The 23,611-nt window shown below is 44.6% G+C and overlaps 1 long non-coding RNA gene across 1 annotated transcript; it reads left to right on the forward strand.

Moving 5' to 3' along the window:
* Window positions 1-1,018: 1,018 nt before the first annotated feature.
* LOC311441860 lies at window positions 1,019-17,325 on the forward strand. Its single transcript, XR_014696292.1, has 3 exons — window positions 1,019-1,244; window positions 14,052-14,188; window positions 17,177-17,325. It is a non-coding gene; the product is annotated as an uncharacterized lncRNA (long non-coding RNA).
* The last annotated feature ends 6,286 nt before the right edge of the window (window positions 17,326-23,611 follow it).

Consider the following 23,611-nt stretch of genomic DNA (forward strand, 5'->3'; position numbering starts at 1 on the left):
TAGGGTAAGTGTAAGGTTAATGGTAACAGTCAGTGTAAAGGTAAGGGTTAGGGTAAGGATAAGGGTATGGGTAATGGTAAGGGTGAGGGTTATGCTAAGAGTAAGTGTAAGGTTTAGATTTAGGCTAAGGGTAAGTGTAGCAGAAAGGGTAAGGTTTACGGTAAGGTTTGAGGTTTAGGCTTAGGTTAAGGGTAAGGGTAAGGGTAAGGTTTAGGTTTAGGAAAAGGGTAAGTGTAGCAGAAAGGTTAAGGGTTAGGGTAAGTGTTAATGTAAGGGTAAGGTTAAGGGTAAGGGTAATGGTATGAATAAGGGTAAGGGTAAGGGAAATGGTACGGGTCAGGGTAAGGGTTAGAGTAAGGGTTTGAGTAAGGGTAAGGGTAAGGGTTAGGATAAGTGTAAGGGTGCAAGCAAGGATTAGGGCAAGAGTAAGTGTAAGGGTAATAGAAAGGGTTAGGGTAAGTGTAAGGGTAAGGGAATGTGTTAGGATATGTTTTAGGGGAAGCAGAAGGGTAAGGGTTAGGTTAAGTGTAAGGGGAAGGGGAAGGTAAGGGGAAGGGTTGGAGTAAGGTATAGGGTAAGGGTAAGGTTATGGTTAAAGGAAAGAGTAAGGGTAAGGAAAAAGTAAAGGTAAGGATTTGGGTAATGGTAAGGGTGAGAAGGGTTAGGGTAAGGGTTACGGTAAGGGTTAGGTAACGCAGTGTACAACCTGGGACGTCACACGCAGAGCTGCCTCTGGCAAGGTGAGTGAGGAACAGATGTAGCAGTTGTTGTGTTGTAGGTCTCACTGTTCCTCTAAGCATCCCCTCTTTGTCTTTTAGAGATGTTGTAGCTGTTTGAAGAGGGTAGATTGAAGCATCTGCCTCGGGGGCTGGTAAGCGGCAGAGGTAAGGGAGCAGATGAGAGTAACTTACCTAGTTGTGCTGTGTCTTTGGATGCTGCATCGGCCTATGCGTTTCTTTTTCTTTCACAGGTGTCTCGCACAGGCTCCAAGGAGCAAACTGCACTCTGAAGAGCTGTGTAAGAAGAGGGGCTGGTCATGAGCTGGGTTGGAGCAGAACGACCAAGTAGCACAAGGTGACTATGAAAGGTGTCCGTCTTGCTTTGCAGGTGCCGTGGCAGGCTCTCCACAGAAGTGGATAAGGATATGAGATAAGGCCAGAGAGCGACAAGGAGCGGCACGTGCAGGGATGGTTTTGAAGCGCTGCGGTGGCTTACTCTTCTGTTCATCAGGTGCCACAGGCAAGGTGGGTTGTAACATCAGTCGTTATATTTGCATGAAAGCAGTTCACTTGAATGCCACAGTGCATCTGAGTAGGGTGTTCTAGCAGAACAAGCTTGTCTGGCACAGCGGTGCCTGATGGCAGTGTGTTTCCTCAGGTGAAGAGGTGCCTGAAGCCCCATCCTATCTAGCCTTGATTCAAAGATCGAAGCCAAAATTCCTTTAAGTGGTATATTCTTTATTGCAGCGCTGGATGCACGGGGGATCTCTCCACCTATCGTGCATACCCAAAGCAGAAAGCAGTCTTGAATTTATACAATCAATCTATCAATATTCTACAAGCACCTATACATATGCATTACCTATCCCCACCTTCCCTCGCTTCTCATGCTAATTAGCCTTTTGGCACCTTGCGCCTGCGCAGAGCCTTCCAAGAATTGTGGGCAGGGGTCTTTGGGACGTGGGCAGGGGTCTTTGGGAGGAAGACCCCGAGTCTTCCTCACAGTGTACTTTTCACCTTTGGTCAGGAATCTGCTGAATTGGCATGTTTCTTAATTGCAAGAGCTGGTTGTTGCCAATTCTCCCGTTTGTTGTATCTTTATAATGAATTCCAATGTCCAGTTTCGAGACTTATAGTCCTTACATTCGTTTCTCTGTCCGCCTGCCGCTTCCTTATCATGAGTTCCAGTGTCTTGTTTCGAGATATACAGTCCTTGTCTGGGGATTGTCCTTGCCTCCCCAATACCTCCTTAATCAATCCCCCCTTTTCTTTTCCCATGCAAATTCTTTTGCATCAGATACTTTCTTTATTTACAGTAACACAACAAAGCAGGCATCTAAACAACATGCACACAAATATTCCTAACACTACTAATACGATTAGAGCAATGAATACTTGTTTCAACCATTGGAAATTGGGCAACCAGGAGGTTAACTTATTCCATAGTTCACTAAAACTCCATGAAAGATCATCTTTACTGATCTCATGTAGGATCCTGGTCTGCTTCCATATTTCTTCCAGGTCGGTAGAGATCCTTCCACTCTGATCTACATACATACAACAACTTGTGTTTATTACTGTACAGACTCCCCCTTGAGTGGCCAGTAACAAGTCTAGGGCCATCCGATTTTGTAACACTACCTGTGATAAACTAGATATCTCTTCTTGTTGAGCCTTTATAGCATCCAGAATTTTGTTTTCTAACTTCTCTATAATTGCAGAAATATTAACTATTGCCTTTTCCAATTCACTCACTCCTAACCATGGGATAAACCATCGCACAAAACTATGAAAAGGGGTGTGTCTCTCTACCAATGGATTGTTAATTTTTCATCTGATTCTCCGGATATGATTTCTCAAGTAACCTCGAGGCACTACATCATGTACTGTCATATTGGGGACTACCGCTCCAAGAGTGCAAGTTCCCTTCCAATTCTCAGGCAAGACCTTACGGGCTGTATCATTGCATAGCCAATACCACCCTTTTCCTTCTGGAACCGTCCAGCTGGTTGAATTTGCCCAGCCGCTAGTCGTACTAATATCAATTGTTCAATTACAAGATGTCTGATTTCCCACATAAGTAGTATCCGTATTTATACAATGCTGTTTTCCTATACCCTTAGGCGGGTTACACCTTTGTACACATACATAATAGGATTCTAACGGCATGAAGCTACTCGCTTCTAGTTCCAAAACTGCTTAATATTTTCGACCCCAAGACGTGTTTTCCCACAAATTAGTCCAAGATAAGTTTGCAGGCAAGGGAATCCCAATTAACGATACACCCTTATTCCCATGCTGTGGCAGATGGGTGCATACCCAACAGTTTGTCTTATTAGTTACTTGAGAAATTGTTTGTATTAAGGTCAGGTGTAAGTTCTCATCCCAAGTTGCCCACCCCAAATCCGAGAACCGCACCCCTGCGATCATTAGGATCTGGAAAACCGTAATTTTGTTGGTCCAATTGGAGTGGTGGTCCATATCCTCGCCGGGGCCTTCTTCACCCTTGAATTGTGGATCCAAACTGCTTGCTTCTTAATCTTAATGGCGGTGTGTGTTGTCAGTAATACTTGGTATGCTCCCATCCACTTTCCTTCCATTTTTCCTGCACGGGTTGTCCTGAAAAAGTCTTTATATATATATAATCCCCGAGCTTAAAGGGGTGGATTGGTTGATCCAACCCTCTAGCCCTGGTCCCTAAAACAAATGTATGTACTTTATTTAATTGTTTCTGAAGTTCAGTTATATAAGCATATAAATATTCTGATCCTAACTGCGTTAGGTCCTCTCCACTAAATAGAAATTGCTATGTCCTTCCATATAAGATTTTGAAGGGACTCAAATTTCCTTTTATTCTAGGTTTAACTCTAATTCCAAGTAATGCTAAAGGGAGGGATTGAGGCCATGACAAATTAGCTTCTTATCCAATTTTAGCTATTTATTGTTTAATTAAATGGTTCATTTTTTCTACCTGTCCACTTGCCTGTGGTCTATAAGGAGTATGCAGTTGCCAATCTATCTTTAGAATCTTACTTATCTGTTCTACCACTTGTGCACAAAGATGTGAAACTCTATCAGAAGACATTGCTACTAGAATCCCAAAGCATGGTATTATTTCATTTAACAAGACTTTAACCACTTCTCTTGCTTTGTTTGTTCGACAGGGAAAGGCTTCAGGCCTTCCTGAAAACGTGTCAGTCAGAACCAGTAAATAATGATACCCCCCTTTTCTAGGGAGTTCTGAAAAATCAATTTGCCACTGTTGCCCCGAATAATTTCCTTTACCGATTATTCCAAATTTTATTCTATCCTTGGTATTGGGGTTATTGTGTAAGCAAATGCTACATTGTTGAGTTACTTGTTTTATCATATCGTCCCACTAATGTCTGACTCAGGCTCTTATGCAGTGTGCCAGCTCCCCAGTGCGTTTTATTGTGTTCTGTAAGAACTATGGGCCATGTCAAACTAGAGGGTATTACTATGGGGTTATCTTTTAAATATACTCATCCATCTGGTTTCATTTTACCTTTCAAATCTTCAATTAATTTTAAGTCTTCTTTTGTATAATTTGGATATAGTTTGGATTTTACCGTCTGGTATCAAAGACAATGCCTTCACCTCAGTTATTTCAGCTGCCTGCTTAGCCTCTGCCAATCGATTTTCCAATTTCAAAATCGCTGTTCCCCTTTTGGTGTCCCTGACAATGCATGATAGCTACCTTTTCTGGTTGTTTTACAGCCTCTAACAATTTTAAAATTTCTTCAGCATACTTTGTGTTTTCACTGAGCGGTCAGCAATCCATGTTCTTTCCAAATTGCTCCATGAGCATGTACCACGCCGAATGTATATTTAGAATCTGTCCAAATATTTACCCTTTTTCCCGCTGCCAGTTCCAATGCTCTCGTGAGAGCAACTATCTCCGCCTTTTGAGCTGATGTTCCAGGGGGTAAAGGCTTAGACTCGATTACCTGCTGAGTAGTTGTTATAGCATATCCAGCTTTACGTTGTCTTTGCGTAACAAAACTGCTCCCATCCGTGAACCAAGTTTCTTCCGCATCTTCCATGGGCTCCTCCTTAAGGTCTGGTCGGCTGGAATACACAGTCTCTAGAGTTTCTAAACAATCGTGAATCACAGCTTGTGCCGGAGCATCACTAAGAAAAGAGGCTAGATTCACAATATGAATTATCACAATTTCCACGTCGTCCTGTTCTACCAATATTGCTTGATATTTCAAAATCATCAATTCTTGTTTAAGTTGTTTAAAGACTTTTTGTGCTTCTCCAGTCCAGACTAACTTTGACTGGTTAATCTTTATCAATTCACATAGAGGCTTTACCAATAGTCCATAATTATAAATCCAAAGGCGACACCAACCTGTCATTCCTAAAAAGCTTTGTAGCTCCTTTACCATTTGAGGTTCTGGAGTCCGGCAAATGACTTCCTTATGTTCAGTTCCTAGTTCTCGTTGTCCTTCCGAAATGTCAAATCCCAGATAGGTCACACTTTGTTGAGCCAGCTGGACTTTCTGTCAAGAGACTTGATATCCATTTAAACCCAGAAAATTAAGACGACTTATAGTCCATTGAATACAACTCCCTTTAGTCTCGGTAGCTATTAAGAGATCATCTACATACTACATATTGTAACAAAGCACCTTCAGTGTCCGGAGGTATCCATGTTTCGAGTTCCCTTGCTAATTGGTTTCCAAAAATAGTGGGGCTATTCTTGAATCCTTGAGGTAGTAATGTCCACGTAAGCTGCGTCTTTCTGCCTGAATCGGGATTTTCCCATTCAAAGGCGAATAGGTTTTGGCTTTCTGTGGCTAAGCCTAGGCAGAAGAAGGCATCTTTTAAATCCAGTACGGTAAAGCAGACTTGACTATTCTTTAATTTAGTCAGCAAAGTATAAGGGTTTGCCACTACTGGATGTATATCCTCAGTGATTTTATTTATGGCCCTCAAATCCTGAACTAGCCTATAGCTTTTTCATCTGCCTTTTTAATTGGCAATATGGGTGCATTGGATTCTGATTCGCATTCAATCAATAATCCATACTGTAAAAATTGATCAATTATCTCTTTAATTCCTTTCCTATCTTCTATCCTCAAAGGATATTACTTAACCTTAACGGGTTTCTCTCCTGGCTTTAATTTAATAATTAGTAAGGTCACATTTTTAGCTCTTCCAGGGACTTCGGTAGCCCAAACTCCTGGACATACTTGATCTGTGATCTCTAAAGGTATTTCACTTTTAGGGTCAGTTTGTATTAGTGCCAAGCTTAACACATTTATTAGTTGTTCTTCTCCTGTTCTTAATTCCATTTTCCCCTTTTCAAAGACAATTTCTGCTCCTACTTGCTCTAATAAATCTCTACCTAAGAGTGCCCATGAGGAGCTAGGCATAGATAAAAATCTGTGTATGCCCCATTGTTTCCCTAACTTGTACTTCAAAGGTTCACAAAAATAAGCCTTTTCGGTTACACCTTGTCCTGGTTTCAGTTAGAACAGAGTTAATTTTCTTCCTAGTAGCTGGGAGAATGCTATGTTTTGGCTTAGGATGAGAAGAGTGCTGATAACACCCCGATGTTTTAATTGTTGCAGAGCAATGCTTATACCAAGCCAAGGACATCTCAGCTTCTTGCTCTGTCCTGCCAACAGGCAGGCTGGGGGTGCAGTAAGAGCTGGGAGGGGACAGACCCAGGACAGGTGACCCAAACTAGCCAAAGGGGTATTCCATAGCATCTGACGTCAGGCTAAACAATACATAGGGGTGGCTAGCCAGGAGGAGGGGGCCGGACTGCTCGGGGTTAGGCTGGGCATCGGTCAGCGGGTGGTGAGCAATTGCATTGTGCATCACTTGTTTGTACACATAATTAGTAGTGGTACTATTATCATCATTGTATTATTATTATTATTATTATTATTATTATTATTATTATTATTATTATTATTTTGTCTTATTAAACTGTCTTTATCTCAACTCACAGGCTTCACTTTCCATTTCTCTCCCGTGTCCCAGAGAGGGAGGGGGAGGGTGAGCGAACAGCTGCGTGGTGTTTAGCTGCCGGCCGGATTAAACCACGACACACCTTTTACCCTAACATAATAATTCTGTGAAGGCATTAATGCTTGATTTAGAACTGAATACGTTGCCCCATAGCAATAAGAAATTTCACTTCCATTCCTCCCCTAGCTTCATTATAACCAGTGGAGGATCCGCTAGGGTAGATTCCCCAGGTCCCCGTTATTCCTGTTGAAATCAGGGGTTGATTACCCTAGGAAAAGGCTAGTCAATTTGTCCTCCAAAGCCAGGTCCAAACCGTTTTGTTTTATTTATTTATGTATTTATTTATTTTCATTACATTTCAGAGTTGGTCCAAAAATTCCATAGGGCTTTCTTTTAGACCTTGTTGGAAGCATATTCTCAATTCCCAATTCATCCAGGTTTTAGTATTTACTTAACCGCTCATAATTTTCAGGATGATTCGGGTCTTAGTGGGGGTCGGTCAGGGGAATGCAATTGTCCACAGTTCCCTGAACGGTCCCATCAGCAATCTGAGCTCGCACATGAACTCAGGTTGTTTTAGAGTTGACTGCTTTTCTGTTTCTGTGACAACTCTCTCGGACCGATCATGGTCCCTTTGCCCTAAAGGGCTAACACCCATGATTTTAAGATCTCTGCCTCGGGCAGAGGCAGAACTATTAACATTCCTACATCCTCTTTCCCTGCTCATTCAACTTCAAACACCTTTAACACTTTCAACAACCCTTTTAACACTTCCTTTATCTTTCTCCAGCCTGTACTTCTCTAATGCCAACATCAAAGGTTCAGTCAGGGGCCAACTTAATTCCCTACCTTTTCCCACCAAGATGCTGAAACATCAGTATACAACATTTCATCCTGTTCTGCTTCTCAAAAAACAACATTAACTGTAGCAAAATATTATAGTTTAAAGTTCCATTTAGGGGCCACTTTTCTCCACATTCCAGCTTATAAAGCGGCCACCACTGATTACGATATTTTATCAATGTTTTCCTGTTCACACTTCCACTGGCAGATCCTCCAATATCCTTCCAGTGACTTAAAACACATCCTAACACACTTTTCTTTAAAATTTCACTGCTTGTTTGCCCCCCCAGTTTCCAGTTTACACTTTCAGAATACACACGTTACTTACAAAAGCGTATCACAAAACGTATCACTCACAAAAATACGGGCACGCAATATCTTTCAGTAGCGATGCCACAAAACTACTATTACCAGCAATATTGCCAAAATCACAGTAACAATAGTCAGAGTCAAATTCCACATGCGATAAGTCAGAAAACCGAACTGTGTAACACCGTAACGATATCTTTCTTATAACAATGCCACGAACCTACTATTACCACCAGGAAAATAGCCAAAATCGCAGTAACAATAACCAGAGTTAAATACCATACTCCATGAGTCAGAAAACCGAAATAGACAACACAATTCCAGATGGACCTTAAAGCGAGCTCCTTCCTTAAGGTCCCCAAACATGTACTTATGGTGCTAACCACAAAGTATATACCAAACACTGCCTCGCAGAAGATCACCTTCTGACTTACAGACAGTTCCAGATGACCGGTCTACCAGAAAAACAAACCAGAATAAAGAATATACTCACTTACAATGATGGGGTCCTTGTCTGCCTCCGCAGTGATCCGGTGAGTCGAGGAGTCCCTCCGGGAAATCCCGGGGGTACCCTAGGGAGTCCTGTTCCCAGCAGGTCCTGCAGTCCAGCAGAGAGGTTGTCCCATCTGGGTCGCCAAATTGATTCAAAGATCGAAGCCGAAATTCCTTTAAGTGGTATATTCTTTATTGCAGCGCTGGATGCACGGGGGATCTCTCCACCTATCGTGCATACCCAAAGCAGAAAGCAGTCTTGAATTTATACAAACAATCTATCAATATTCTACAAGCACCTATACATATGCATTACCTATCCCCACCTTCCCTCGCTTCTCATGCTAATTAGCCTTTTGGCACCTTGCGCCTGCGCAGAGCCTTCCAAGAATTGTGGGCAGGGGTCTTTGGGACGTGGGCAGGGGTCTTTGGGAGGAAGACCCCGAGTCTTCCTCACAGTGTACTTTTCACCTTTGGTCAGGAATCTGCTGAATTGGCATGTTTCTTAATTGCAAGAGCTGGTTGTTGCCAATTCTCCCATTTGTTGTATCTTTATAATGAATTCCAATGTCCAGTTTCGAGAGTTATAGTCCTTACATTCGTTTCTCTGTCCGCCTGCCGCTTCCTTATCATGAGTTCCAGTGTCTTGTTTCGAGATATACAGTCCTTGTCTGGGGATTGTCCTTGCCTCCCCAATAGCTCCTTAATCAGCCTGCACACAATTATCTGAGAATGAAAGCTGCTTTCCAGTAATTCAGAAAGCCAAGTTGCGTCTCAGCCTTGAGCATCTCGGGCTTTGGGGCCTGTCTGTAACATTTGGCACCAGCACTAATACTTTTTTTGGCATGTTTAGCGTTTGGGGCCTGTGTCTGGGATTTGGGCCCTGTCTCGAACCACTGGGGCTTTGTCCTGGGTTTTGGAGCCTGCCTCTAGAGTTCAGGGCCGGTGATTAGGCTTTTGGGGTCTGTGTCTGGGGGCCGGTATCTGGGGGCAAGGGGGGAGCTGCTTGTAGACCCTAGGGGCCAGCATTGAGGGGGTTGGGAGCTGACTCTACACCTTTGGGGCCTGCTTCTGGGGGGGGGGGGGGGGGTTGAGACCTGCATCTGGGGGAGGGGTGGGAGCTCTTTGTATTCCTTTGGAGCCTGTGTCGGGGGGCGGGGGAAAAGGGGAGGGTTGGTTGGGAGGTGCTTGTACACTGTTGGAGCCTGGGTTGAGGGAGGAGGTTTGGAGCTGCTTCTACACCTTTGGGCCTGGCATCGGGGGTAGGGGGTTGGGTGCTGGTTGTTGGGGCCTGTGTTTGGGGGGGGGGCTTGGGACCTGCGTCTGGGGGAGGGGTGGGAGCTGCTTGTACACCTTTGGGGCCTGCATGTGTGGGGGGTCAGGGCCTGTGTCTAGCGGGCTGGGAACTGCTTGTACAATGTAGGAATCTGTTTCTGCAGGGTGGCTGGGAGCTGCCTGTACACTGTAGGGGCCTGTGTTTGTGGGGGCCTTGGGGGCCTCCCTCGGGGGGGGGGGGGGGAGGGTTGGGAGCTGCTTGTATAGGGTAGGGGGCGTGCCTGGCAGGGGTTGGGAGCTGCTTGTAGAATTTGGGTCGCTGTGTCTGGGGGGGCGGTTGGGGCCTGTGTCTCAGGGGTGTTGGGAACTGGTTGTACACCTTTGGGTCCTGTCTCTGGGGGGGGAGCTACTTGTACCCTTACCATAAGCCGTACTCTAACACATACTTCTACCAGTACCCTTACCCTTACCGTAACCCTTACCTTTACCCTTACTCTTACCCTTACCAAAGCATTACCCTTACCCTTAACGTAAGCCTAAACCTTAACCTTATCCTTACACTTACACTTACCGTAACCCTTACCCTTTCTGCTACACTTACCCTTAGCCTAAATCTAAACCTTACACTTACCCTAACCCTAACACTTACCCTTACCATTACCCATATACTTACTCTTACCCTAACCCTAAATCTTACTCAAACACTTACCCTGACCCTTACATTAACCCTAAACCGTACCCTAAAACTTACACTTACTCTTAACCTTAACCTTACGCTTAACCTTAACCTACTACTTACCCTTTCTTATCCGTCACCATACACCTAAAATTAACCCTAACCATTACCCTAACACTTACCCTTACCCTAACCCAAACCCTAATCCTAACTCTAAACCTTACCCTGACTTGTACACTTATCCTTATCCTTACACTTACCCTAACACTTACCCTTACACTTATCCTTATACATATAACTTACCCTTACCCTAAAACTTAACCTTAACCTAACTCTAACCCTAAACCTTACCTTAACCCTTACCCTGACCCTTACATTAACCCCTTACCCTTACCCTAAAACTTACACTTACTCTTAACCTTAACCTTACCCTTAACCTTAACCTAATACTTACCCTTCCGTTTCCCTCACCCTAACCCTAAAATTAACCCTAACTATTACCCTAACACCTACCCTTACCCTAACCCTTACTCTAACCCTTACAATGACCCGTACCCTTACACATACACTTACACTTACTCTTACCCTAAACCTTACCCTTACCATAAGCCATATTCTAACAAATTCTACCCGTACCCTTACCCTTACCGTAATCCTTACCCTTTATGTTACCCTTACCCTAACACTTACCCTTATCGTAAACCTTACCCTTTCTGCTACATTTACCATTAGCCTAAATCTAAACCTTACACTTACCCTTACCTTAACCCAATACTTACCCTTACGTTTCCCTCACCCTAACCCTAAAATTAACCCTAACCATTATTCTAACACTTACCCTTACCCTAACCCTAACCCTTACTCTAACCCTTACCCTGACCCATACCCTTACACTCACCCTTACCCTTACATTACCCTAACTCTTACCCATACCATAACCCATACCCTAACACATATTTGTACCCTTAACCTTACTGTTACCCTTACCCTTACTCTATCCGTTACCCTTACGCTTACCCTTAACATAAACCTTACCATTAATCTTACCCTTACGCTAACCCTTACCCTTACCCTATCCCTTACACTTATCCTTATCCATACCCTTAACCTTACCCCAACCCTTACCCTTAAGCTGAACCTAACCCTAAACCTTACCCCAAACCTTTCCCTGAACCTTACATTAACCATAACCCTTAACCTAAACCTTACACTTACTCTTAACCTTAACATTACCCTTAACCTTAAGCTAGTACTTAACCTTACATTTTTCTCACCCTAATCCTAAAATTAACCCTAACCATTACCCTAACACTTAACCGTTACACTTACCCTTATTCTATCCGTTACTCTTACACTTTCCCTTAACATAAACCTTACCCTTTACCTTACCCTTACCATAAGCCATACATCAACACTTACATGTACACTTACGCTTACACTTATCCTAGTAATTACTCATACAATTACTCTTAACCTAACCATAAACATTAAGGATCAGCTTAAGGGTCACCCTTAAGGTTAACGTTATCCTAACACTTACACTTAAGTTCATGGTAAGGGTTAGAGTAAGGGTAAGTGTTAGGGTAATGGTTAGGCTAATTTTAGGTTTAGGGTGAGGGAAATGGAAGGGTAAGTATTAGGTTAAGTTTAAGGATAAGGTTAAGAGTTATGGTAAGGGTTAGGTTTAATGTAAGGGTAAGGGTTTGGGAAATGTTTAGGATAAGGGTAAGAGAAGGGATAATGGTAAGGGTAAGGATGATGTTTAGTGTAAGGGTTAGATTTAGTTAAGGGTAAGGGTTAGTGTAAGTTTAAGAGTAAGGGTAAGTGTAAGGGTATGTGTAAAAGTACGGGTCATTGTAAGGGTTAGAGTAAGGGTTAGGGTAAGGGTAAGTGTTAGGGTAATGGTTAGGGTTAATTTTAGGGTTAGGGTGAGGGAAACGTAAGAGTAAGTATTAGGTTACAGCTAAGGTTAAGGTTAAGAGTAAGTGTAAGGTTATAGTGTAAGGATTAGGGTTAATGTAAGGGTCAAGGTAAGGGTTGGGGTAAAGGTTTAGGTAAAGGGTAAAAATATGTATATTGTAAGGGTGAGGGGTTAGGGTAATGGTTAGATTTTAGTTAGATTTAGGTAAGGGTGAGGGTTCGGGTAAGGTTTAGAATTAGGCAAAGGGTAATTGTAGCAGAAAGGGTAAGGTTTAGGATAAGGGTAAGTGTTAGGATAAGGGTAAGGTTTAGGGTTAGCTTAATAGTAAGGTTAAGGGTAATTGTACGAGTAATTGCTAGGGTAAGTGCAAGCGTAAGTGTACATGTAAGTGTTGTTGTATGGCTTATGGTAAGGGTAAGGTCAAGGGTAAGGTTTATGTTAAGGGTAAGCGTAAGGGTAACGGATAGAGTAAGGGTAAGGGTAAGGTTAAGGGTAACGGTAAGGTTAAGGGTACAAATATGTGTTAGGGTATGGGTAAGAATTAGGGTAAGGGTAAGGGTAAGGGTAAGGGTAAGTGTAAGGGTACAGGTCAGGGTAAGGGTTAGAGTAAGGGTTAGGGTTAGGGTAAGGTTAAATGTTAGGGTAATGGTTAGGGTTAGTTTTAGGGTTAAAGTCAGGAAAACGTATGCGTAAGTATTAGGTGAATGTTAAGGGTAAGGTTAAGGTTAAGAGTAAGTTTTAGGGTAAGGGTTAGGGTTAATGTAAGGGTCAGGGTAAGGGTTGGGGTAAGGTTTAGGGTAAGGGTTAGGTTAAGGATAAATGTTAGGGTAAGGGTAAGGTTAATGGTAACCGTAAGTGTAAAGGTAAGGGTTAGGGTAAGGGTAAGAATAAGGGTATGGGTAATGGTAAGGGTGAGGGTTAGGCTAAGGGTATGTGTAAGGTTTAGATTTCGGCTAAGGGTAAGTGTAGCAGAAAGGGTAAGCTTTAAAGTAAGGTTTAAGGTTTAGGCTTAGGTTAAGGGTAAGGGTAAGGGTACGGGTCAGGGTAAGGGTTAGAGTAAGGGTTTGAGTATGGGTAAGGGTAAGGGTTAGGATAAGTGTAAGGGTGCAAGCAAGGATTAGGGCAAGAGTAAGTGTAAGGGTAATAGAAAGGGTTAGGGTAAGTGTAAGGGTAAGGGAATGTGTTAGGATATGTTTTAGGGGAAGCAGAAGGGTAAGGGTTAGGTTAAGTGTAAGGGGAAGGGGAAGGTAAGGGGAAGGGTTGGAGTAAGGTATAGGGTAAGGGTAAGGTTATGGTTAAAGGAAAGAGTAAGGGTAAGGAAAAAGTAAAGGTAAGGATTTGGGTAATGGTAAGGGTGAGAAGGGTTAGGGTAAGGGTTACGGTAAGGGTTAGGTAACGCAGTGTACAACCTGGGACGTCACACGCAGAGCTGCCTCTGGCAAGGTGAGTGAGGAACAGATGTAGCAGTTGTTGTGTTGTAGGTCTCACTGTTCCTCTAAGCATCCCCTCTTTGTCTTTTAGAGATGTTGTAGCTGTTTGAAGAGGGTAGATTGAAGCATCTGCCTCGGGGGCTGGTAAGCGGCAGAGGTAAGGGAGCAGATGAGAGTAACTTACCTAGTTGTGCTGTGTCTTTGGATGCTGCATCGGCCTATGCGTTTCTTTTTCTTTCACAGGTGTCTCGCACAGGCTCCAAGGAGCAAACTGCACTCTGAAGAGCTGTGTAAGAAGAGGGGCTGGTCATGAGCTGGGTTGGAGCAGAACGACCAAGTAGCACAAGGTGACTATGAAAGGTGTCCGTCTTGCTTTGCAGGTGCCGTGGCAGGCTCTCCACAGAAGTGGATAAGGATATGAGATAAGGCCAGAGAGCGACAAGGAGCGGCACGTGCAGGGATGGTTTTGAAGCGCTGCGGTGGCTTACTCTTCTGTTCATCAGGTGCCACAGGCAAGGTGGGTTGTAACATCAGTCGTTATATTTGCATGAAAGCAGTTCACTTGAATGCCACAGTGCATCTGAGTAGGGTGTTCTAGCAGAACAAGCTTGTCTGGCACAGCGGTGCCTGATGGCAGTGTGTTTCCTCAGGTGAAGAGGTGCCTGAAGCCCCATCCTATCTAGCCTGCACACAATTATCTGAGAATGAAAGCTGCTTTCCAGTAATTCAGAAAGCCAAGTTACGTCTCAGCCTTGAGCATCTCGGGCTTTGGGGCCTGTCTGTAACATTTGGCACCAGCACTAATACTTTTTTTGGCATATGTTTAGCGTTTGGGGCCTGTGTCTGGGATTTGGGCCCTGTCTCGAACCAGTGGGGCTTTGTCCTGGGTTTTGGAGCCTGCCTCTAGAGTTCAGGGCCTGTGATTAGGCTTTTGGGGTCTGTGTCTGGGGGCCGGTATCTGGGGGCAAGGGGGGAGCTGCTTGTAGACCCTTGGGGCCGGCATTGAGGGGGTTGGGAGCTGACTCTACACCTTTGGGGCCTGCTTCTGGGGGCGGGGTGGGGTTGAGACCAGCATCTGGGGGAGGGGTGGGAGCTCTTTGTATTCCTTTGGAGCCTGTGTCGGGGGGCGGGGGGGGGGGGGGGGAAGGGGAGGGTTGGTTGGGAGGTGCTTGTACACTGTTGGAGCCTGGGTTGAGGGAGGAGGTTTGGAGCTGCTTCTACACCTTTGGGCCTGGCATCGGGGGTAGGGGGTTGGGTGCTGGTTGTAGGGGCCTGTGTTTGGGGGGGGGGGGCTTGGGACCTGCATCTGGGGGAGGGGTGGGAGCTGCTTGTACACCTTTGGGGCCTGCATGTGTGGGGGGTCAGGGCCTGTGTCTAGCGGGCTGGGAACTGCTTGTACAATGTAGGAATCTGTTTCTGCAGGGTGGCTGGGAGCTGTTTGTACAACTTTGGGGCCAGCATCTGGGGGTGGCTGGGAGCTGCCTGTACACTGTAGGGGCCTGTGTTTGTGGGGGCCTTGGGGGCCTCCCTCGGGGGGGGGGGGGGAGGGTTGGGAGCTGCTTGTATAGGGTAGGGGGCGTGCCTGGCAGGGGTTGGGAGCTGCTTGTAGAATTTGGGTCGCTGTGTCTGGGGGGGCGGTTGGGGCCTGTGTCTCAGGGGTGTTGGGAACTGGTTGTACACCTTTGGGTCCTGTCTCAGGGGGGGAGCTACTTGTACACTTTTGGGGTCTGTATTTGAGGGGGGTTGGGAGCTGCTTGTGCACTTTTGGACCTATGTTTAGGCTGGTTGGGAGTTGCTCATGCATTCTAGGTGCCTCCCTTTTGAGAAGGGTTGGGGCCTGCATCTGTGGGTGGTTGGGAGCTGCTTGTACACTATAGGGGCCATGGTCTTGGAGGGGGGTCTGGGCTGTTTATACACCTTTGTGGCCTGTGTTTGGGGGGGGGGGGGTGTGGGCCTGTGCCTGGGGAAGTTGGGAGCTGTTTGTTCACTCTAGGAGCCTCCATTTGGGGGTCTTTGGGGCCTCCCTTTGAGGGGGAGGGAGTTGGGAGTTGGTTGTACACCTCCGCATCCCGTGTCTTGGGGGGGGTGGGGGGAGTGGGACCGGTCTCTGAAGGGGCGGGTTGTGAGCTGCTTGTACACCTGTGTCGGGGGGAGTGTAGGGGGGTTGGCGGGGGTCGGGTCCGGGTCTTGGGCCAGTGTCTGGGTGGAATCCAGTTCTTGGGAGGGGGTGGTGGGGTAGGAGCTGCTTGTGGGCAGTTGGGGTCTGCATCTGGGTGTGGTTGGTGCCTGCTTCTGTTGGCAGTTTGGGGCCTGCTTGTAGACTTGTGCAGCCTGGGTTTGGGGGCTTTTCTGTAACGTTTGGGGCCTGCATTTTTGCTTTGGGATGCATCTTGAGCTTTTGAGGCCTAGCAGTAGCATTTGGGGCCTGCATCTGGGGCTTTTCTGTAGCATTTTGGTTGCGTATTTGTGATTTGGGGCCTGTATCGTGGGTTTTGCCTTTTTTGTAGTTTCCGTCTTTGTGTGTGTGTGTTTCGTTGTTGGTTGTCTGGGGTTAGGGGCAGTTTGGGGTTTGGATTAAGGTCAGTGTCATTAGCGTTAGGGGGTTGATAATAAGGGTTAGGGTTGTGGTTAGAGTTGTTAGGTTTAAGGGGAATAAGGATTTCAGGGTAAGGGGATCAAGGTTGTGGGAATAAAAATGTTGTTTTTGCGCAGTTACATCCTGTAGAGGGAAGGAAGGTGGTATTGAGATATGCTTGCAGTGATAAGACAGCTTAACAGTGTGAAATGAGTTCATCTGATTCGTGTCAATATGGAACAATGCTAGGGCCGCATGATATGATGAAAAGTCTGAGAAAACCGGAGTGGTTAATGTATATAGTTCTTGTATCTTGCAAAGGAATGGTCCAGCAATTCGGGTCAATAGGGGATAAGAGAACAAAGGGGTTTCAGAAAAACTGCTAACTTTTACAACTCTTGATGGGACACTATGCAAGTGTCTGCCATACAGCCAAGATGGACAAAGGAGATGGACAAGAGAAAAGCCTGGGAGGAAGACTACGAGCCTTCAGTACGAGCGGCCCCCAGAGGGACCACCGGAGACTGATAACGCCTGCACCAGTGGGAGGGTTTGGATTCTGGGAACTAATTAGAATAACCCTGCCTTTTGTAGAAGTAGTAATGAATATGTATTAGCCTAGCAGCATAAAAACCAGCCGCCTAATGTAACTTGTGTGCGTCTTGGTGGAGCAGAGACTCCTGGCGCACCCAGCGCTGCTTGCTTACCTCTATTCATTTAATAAATTGTAAATTTCAATTGCAATCCTATTTGGGACCCAGTCATTTATTACAAGTGGGCGCTCGTCCGGGAGGGCTTTGGTTCCTGATTTCTGGTTTGATCTAGGAGAGGCACCCCCACCATTTGGTGGCTGCTGTTTGAGTCAGGTCGGAACTCATGGCATCTTGAACCTGAATAAAGGTAAGCAAAGTTTCTGATTCTTTTTTTCAGCTCCCTTGCCAGCTGCAGCACTATATTTTGCCCGTAATTGTGTGTGTGAAGATCCGAACGAAGATGACGGAGTCGTAAGCATTTAAAGCGTATACCGTTTGGTTGGGTGGGGTTCGGTTGCCTGTGTGTGTAAGAGTGTGACTGAGATGGAACTTAGTTCCGAAGCGATTGTGGAGGTCTTCTAACCGCGGTTCCAATCTCCTGCGAGGGACTTGGCCGGCGAAGGACCGAAGGGATTCCTATAGGATTTGTGGGTGTGTGATAGGTCCTCGACCCCCTGCAAGACACTCTTACTAAGGTAACCAAGGGCTGTGGGAATTGCCAGAGTAAAATTCCTAGATGGGTCAGACAAAATCGAAGACCAGAGACCAGAAGAAAGGGAGCAAATTACCAGTCATACCACCAGAAAGTCCATTAGGAATAACGATTCGAAATTGGAATGATAGGGACCCCAGAAAAGGAAAAAGTAAATTAAAAATGGTCCAGTATTGTGTGACAGAATGGCCAAAGGAGCCTTTAAGACTACATGTCTTTTGGCCTGTTTTTGGATCCTTCGAAGACTGGATTTGCCAGGCCTTAAATATCCATGTTAATTCAAAGGAAGCTTTTAGCCAGGAAGAAAGTGATTATGCAGGATTATGGATCAGGAAGACTTCAGGTCCTTTTCCAGCCTCAATATTTACACTAAAAGCAGGTAAGAAATTTGAAGAACAAGAAGAACATGAAAAAGAAAAAGAAGATAAACGTGAGCCGTTGGATAAGCTACCACCTCCATATCCTAACAATCCACCCCCGGCGGCTCCCCCTCCAGTGGCTGTGGTATCGCCACCAGTACCACCGTTGCCCCAGCTTCCACCACCAACAGCACCAGAATTAGACCGACCTCCGGCCGCATGCAGGAGAAGTAGGACGGATGTATCTGAGAGGGCTTCTCTATATCCCTTAAGGGAGGTAACTGGTGTATAACTGGTGCGCGTCTTGGTGGAACAGAGACTCCCGGCGTACCCAGCACTGTTTGCTTACCTCTATTCATTCAGTGAATTGTAAACTTTGATTGTAATCCTATTTGGGACTTTTATTTATTATAACAGACAACCTTGTAAAACGCAGACAACCAGAATCCTTACAGCAATTAGGTAGAAATCACGGCGTAAGAAACATTACCACCTCAAAGAGTAAAAACCTCAAAAGAAATGTGACTTGTAACAGGCCAGCAGCTGTGTATTTTCTGTGAAGCACCAGCTAGATTATGAACCTTGAATAGCACAGTTAAAGGGGAAACAGGGGAGGGTCCCGGTCCTCGGCAGAAAAAAAAAGTGTATAAACTGTGTATGGAATTAGTAGGCACCCTCCTGCTTGTGGGACACCCGCCATTGTAATCTCGAATAATAATGCTACTGTACTGAGATCCTCGACTCAGCCTATGCTATTTGCTACAGATTGATTCAGGGTTTTAAGGTTTCAGGGATTGGGCACTAGGGTTGGGTTTCAGGGTAAGGGGTTTCAGGGTTTATGTTTAGGATTTTAAGGTTTTTAGGGTTGGAGTTTTAACGGTTAGGGTTTTAAGGATTTGGGGGTTAGGGTTTTAAGGGTTTCAGGGTTAGCGTGTTAGGGTATTAGAGTTTTTTGGGTTGTAGTGTTGATATGTTTTTTAGGGTTAGAGTCTTAAGGTTTTATTTTTGGTCAGTTATTTACGGTTAGGGTTTTAAGATCTTTTTTTTTTTTGTTTTTTTCAGGTTAGTTTCTCCAGGGCCAGGGTTTTGAGTATCCTAATTTTGGGGGTTTGGATTTTGAGCATCTTAATTTTTGGGGTTAGGCTTTTGTGTGCCCTAATTTTTTGGGATCGGCTTTCAAGCATCCTAAGTAGTTGGGTTAGGGTTTTGAGCATCTTAATATTTTGGGTCTGGGTAATGAGCATCCTCAGTTTTCAGGATAGGGTTTTGAGCATCTTAATGTTTCCAGGATAGGGTTTGGAGCGTCCTAATGTTTTGGGTTGGGGCTTTGAGCGTCCTAATGTTTTTGGGTTAGGGTTTGGAGCGTCCTAAATTTTGAGGATAGGGTTCTGAGCATCTCAGTGTTTCCAGGATAGGGTTTTGAGCGTCCTAAGTATTTGGGATAGGTCTTTGAGCTTCCTAATGTTTTCCGGATAGGGTTTGGAGCATCTTAATGTTTTGGGTTTGGGTTTTGAGCGTCCGAATGTTTTTGGGTTAGGGCTTGGAGCATCCTAATGATTTTGGGTTAGGGCTTTGAGCGTCCTGTTTTCGGGATAGGGTTTTGAGCGTCCAAAGTTTTTGGGTTTGGGTTTTGAGCGTCCAAAGTGTTATAAGTTGCCCCCTTAATTAATTTTCAGAGAGCATTGTATTAATCATAGAAAGGAATTTATTGAGTAAGCAAACATCAAGCAAAACAGCACTGGGCAGCCGGGGAGTCTCAGCTCCGCCAACGGCACGCACCTCACCCCTGCCAGGGTCCCTTTTTATACCTTACTAATTCTGGGATTACTCAGCACATCCTGGTATATTCTGCGACTGTGCGCACTGTTGCTATGTTCCCTCAACATAACCCTAAAATTAACCGTAACCATTACCCTAACACTTATCCTTACCTAACCCTAACCCTAACCCTTACTCTAACTTTTAACCCTGACCCATAACCTTAGACTTCCCCTACCCTTACCCTTACTCTTCCCCTTACCCTAACCCTTACCCTTACACTTACGGTTACCATTAACCTTACCCTTACCCGAACACTTACCCTTACCCTATCCCTTACACTAATCCTTATCCATACAACTTCCGCTTACCCTAACACTTAACCTTAACCTAACCCTAACCCTAAACCTTACCTGAACCCTTACCCTGACCCTTACATTAACCCTAACCCTAAAATTTAACCTTAACCTTACCCTTAACCTTAACCTAATACTTACCCTTACTTTTCCCTCACCCTAACCCTAAAATTAACCCTAACCATTACCCCAACACTTACCCTTACCCTAACCCTTACCCTTACCATAACCCATACTCTAACACATACTTCTACCCGTACCCGTACCCTTACCGTAACCCTTACCCTTACCGTTACCGTAACCCTTACCCTTACCCTATCCCTTACCCTTAACCTAACCCTAAACCTTACCCTTATCCTAACACTTACCCTTACCGTAAACCTTACCCTTTCTGCTACACTTACCCTTAGCCTAAATCTAAACCTTACACTTACCCTTAGCCTAACCCTCGCCCTTACCATTACCCATACCTTTATTCTTACCCTTACCGTAACCCTACGGTTACCATTAACCTTACCCTTACCCTAACACTTATCCTGAACCTAACCCTTACCCTAAACCTTACCCCAACCCTTACCCTGACCCTTACATTAACCCTAACCTCTACCCTAAACCTTACACTTACTTTTAACCTTAACCTTACCCTTAACATTCACCTAATACTTACGCATACATTTTCCTGACTTTAACCCTAAAACTAACCCTTACCCTAACCCTTACACTTACCCTAACCCTAACCCTTACTCTAACCCTTACCCTGACCTGTACCCTTACACTTACCCTTACCCTTATACTTACCCTAATTCTTACCCATACCATAACCCATACCCTAACACATATTTGTACCCTTAACCTTACCCTTACCCTTACTCTATCCGTTACCCTTACGCTTACCCTTAACATAAACCTTACCCTTGACCTTACCCTTACCATAAGCCCTACAACAACACTTACATGTACACTTACGCTTACACTTACCCTAGCAATTACTCGTACAATTACCCTTACCCTTACCCTTACCCTTAACCTAAGCCGAAACCTTAAACCTTACAGTAAACCTTACCCTTTCTGCTACACTTACCCTTAGCCTAAATCTAAACCTTACACTTACCCTTACTGTTACCCTCACCGTTACTGTTGCCAATACCTCTTACCCTTACCCTAACCTTTCTCCTTACACTTACTTTTACCTTTAACATTACCCTTACCCTAACACTTACACTTATCCTTATCCATACCCTTACCCTTACCCTAATCCTTACCCTTAACCTAACCCTAACCCTAAACCTTACCCCAGCCCTTACCCTGACCCTTACATTAACCCTAACCCTTACCCTAAAACTTACACTTACTCTTAACCTTAACCTTACCCTTAACTATTACCCTAACACTTACCCTTATGTTTCCCTCACCCTAACCCTAAAATTAACCCTAACCATTACCCTAACACTTACCCTTACCATAACCCATATCCTAACACGTACTTGTAGCCTTAACTTTACCATTCCCCTTACCCTTACCTTTACTGTCTCCGTTACCCTTACACTTACACTTAACATAAACCTTAAAGTTAACCTAACCCTTGTTATAAATGGCTCAGGATTCAAATTAGGATTAAATAAAAAAATAGGATTTATTGAAAGAATATAAAGGAATAGAGGTAAGCAAACAGCGCTGGGTGCACCGGGAGTCTCCGCTCCACCAGGACGCACACCAGTTACATCAAGCAGCTGATTTTTATGCTCCTAGACTAATACGTATTCATTACTACTTCTAAAAAAAATAGATTATTAAAATTAGCTTCCGGGGTGCAGTCTCTCCTACTGGAGCATGCGCAGTCTCCTCTGGAGTCTCTTCTGGGGGTCTCTAGGGGTCTTTCATGCTGAAGGCTCGTAGTCTTCCTCTCCCCCTTTGTACTTACTTGGCACCATACCAAGTTTATAGAACATTCTCTTCAAGACTTGTCTCCCAGCCGTCCTTCAGCTTCTTTTTCCTTCCTCTTAATCTCTCGGCCCCCCTAACCAGATACCAAAGATCCGCATAGTATCCCATAACAGTCACTAGTTGTTATCAGTTGTTCTGAAACTCCCAGACATCAAACACAAACAGCTTCACGAGTAATTAAAACATTCTTCCCCAGCCATTCACAGACACATCTATAGCAGTGTTAGAAATAGAAGTCCGGAATAACAAAAGCAAACAGGTTCATAAATTTAAGGAGTGATAAATTGACTAGAATGAGGGGGAGACTGGGACACACTGCAGCTGAGGATCAAGAATTAAATTGCCAGTGCAGGGCCCAGAGGCAGACAGGATTCAAACAGAATTGTTCTTTATGGACACGAATTGTTAAAACATTCCTCACACCCTTATCATAAGCCATACAACAACAGTTACATGTACACTTACGCTTGCACTTACCCTAGCAATTACTCGTACAATTACCCTTAACCTTACTATTAAGCTAACCCTAAACCTTACCCTTATCCTAACACTTACCCTTATCCTAAACCTTACCCTTTTTGCTACACTTACCCTTTGCCTAATTCTAAACCTTACCCTAACCCTCACCCTTACCCTTACCATTATACTTACTTTTACCCTTGACCTAAACCTTACCCCAACCCTTACCCTGACCCTTACATTAACCCTAACCCTTACCCTAACCCTAACTCTAATCCTAACCCTTAACCTAAACCTTACACTTAATCTTACCTTTAACCTTACCCTTAAACTAATACATACCCTTACCTTTCCCTCACCATAACCCTAAAATTAACCGTAACCATTACCTGAACACTTATCCTTACCTAACCCTAACCCTTACTCTAACTTTTACCCGGACCCGGACCCTTAGACTTCCCCTTCCCCTTCCCCTTACTCTTCCCCTTACCCTAACCCTTACCCTTACACTTACGGTTACCATTTACCTTACCCTTACCCTAACACTTAACCTTAACCTAACCCTAACCCTAAACCTTACCTGAACCCTTACCCTGACCCTTACATTAACCCTAACCCTAAAACTTAACCTTAACCTTACGCTTAACCTTAACCTAATACTTACCCTTACTTTTCCCTCACCCTAACCCTAAAATTAACCCTAACCATTACCCTTACCCTAACCCTTACTCTAACCCTTACCCTTACCATAACCCATACTCTAACACATACTTCTACCCGTACCCGTACCCTTACCGTAACCCTTACCCTTACACTTATCGTTACCCTTACCCTTACCGTTACCCTTACCCTTACCCTTACCGTTACCCTTACCCTTACCATTACCCTTAACCTAACCCTAAACCTTACCCTTATCCTAACACTTACCCTTACCGTAAACCTTACCCTTTCTGCTACACTTACCCTTAGCCTAAATCTAAACCTTACACTTACCCTTAGCCTAACCCTCGCCCTTACCGTTACCCATACCCTTATTCTTACCCTTACCCTAACCCTTACCTTTACACTTACGGTTACCATTAACCTTACCCTTACCCTAACACTTATCCTGAACCTAACCCTTACCCTAAACCTTACCCCAACCCTTACCCTGACCCTTACATTAACCCTAACCCTTACCCTAAACCTTACCCTTACTCTTAACCTTAACCTTACCCTTAACATTCACCTAATACTTACGCATA

The sequence above is a fragment of the Aythya ferina genome (genome assembly GCF_964211825.1).
Source record: "Aythya ferina genome assembly, chromosome: 10".
Taxonomy (NCBI): Eukaryota; Metazoa; Chordata; class Aves; order Anseriformes; family Anatidae; genus Aythya; species Aythya ferina.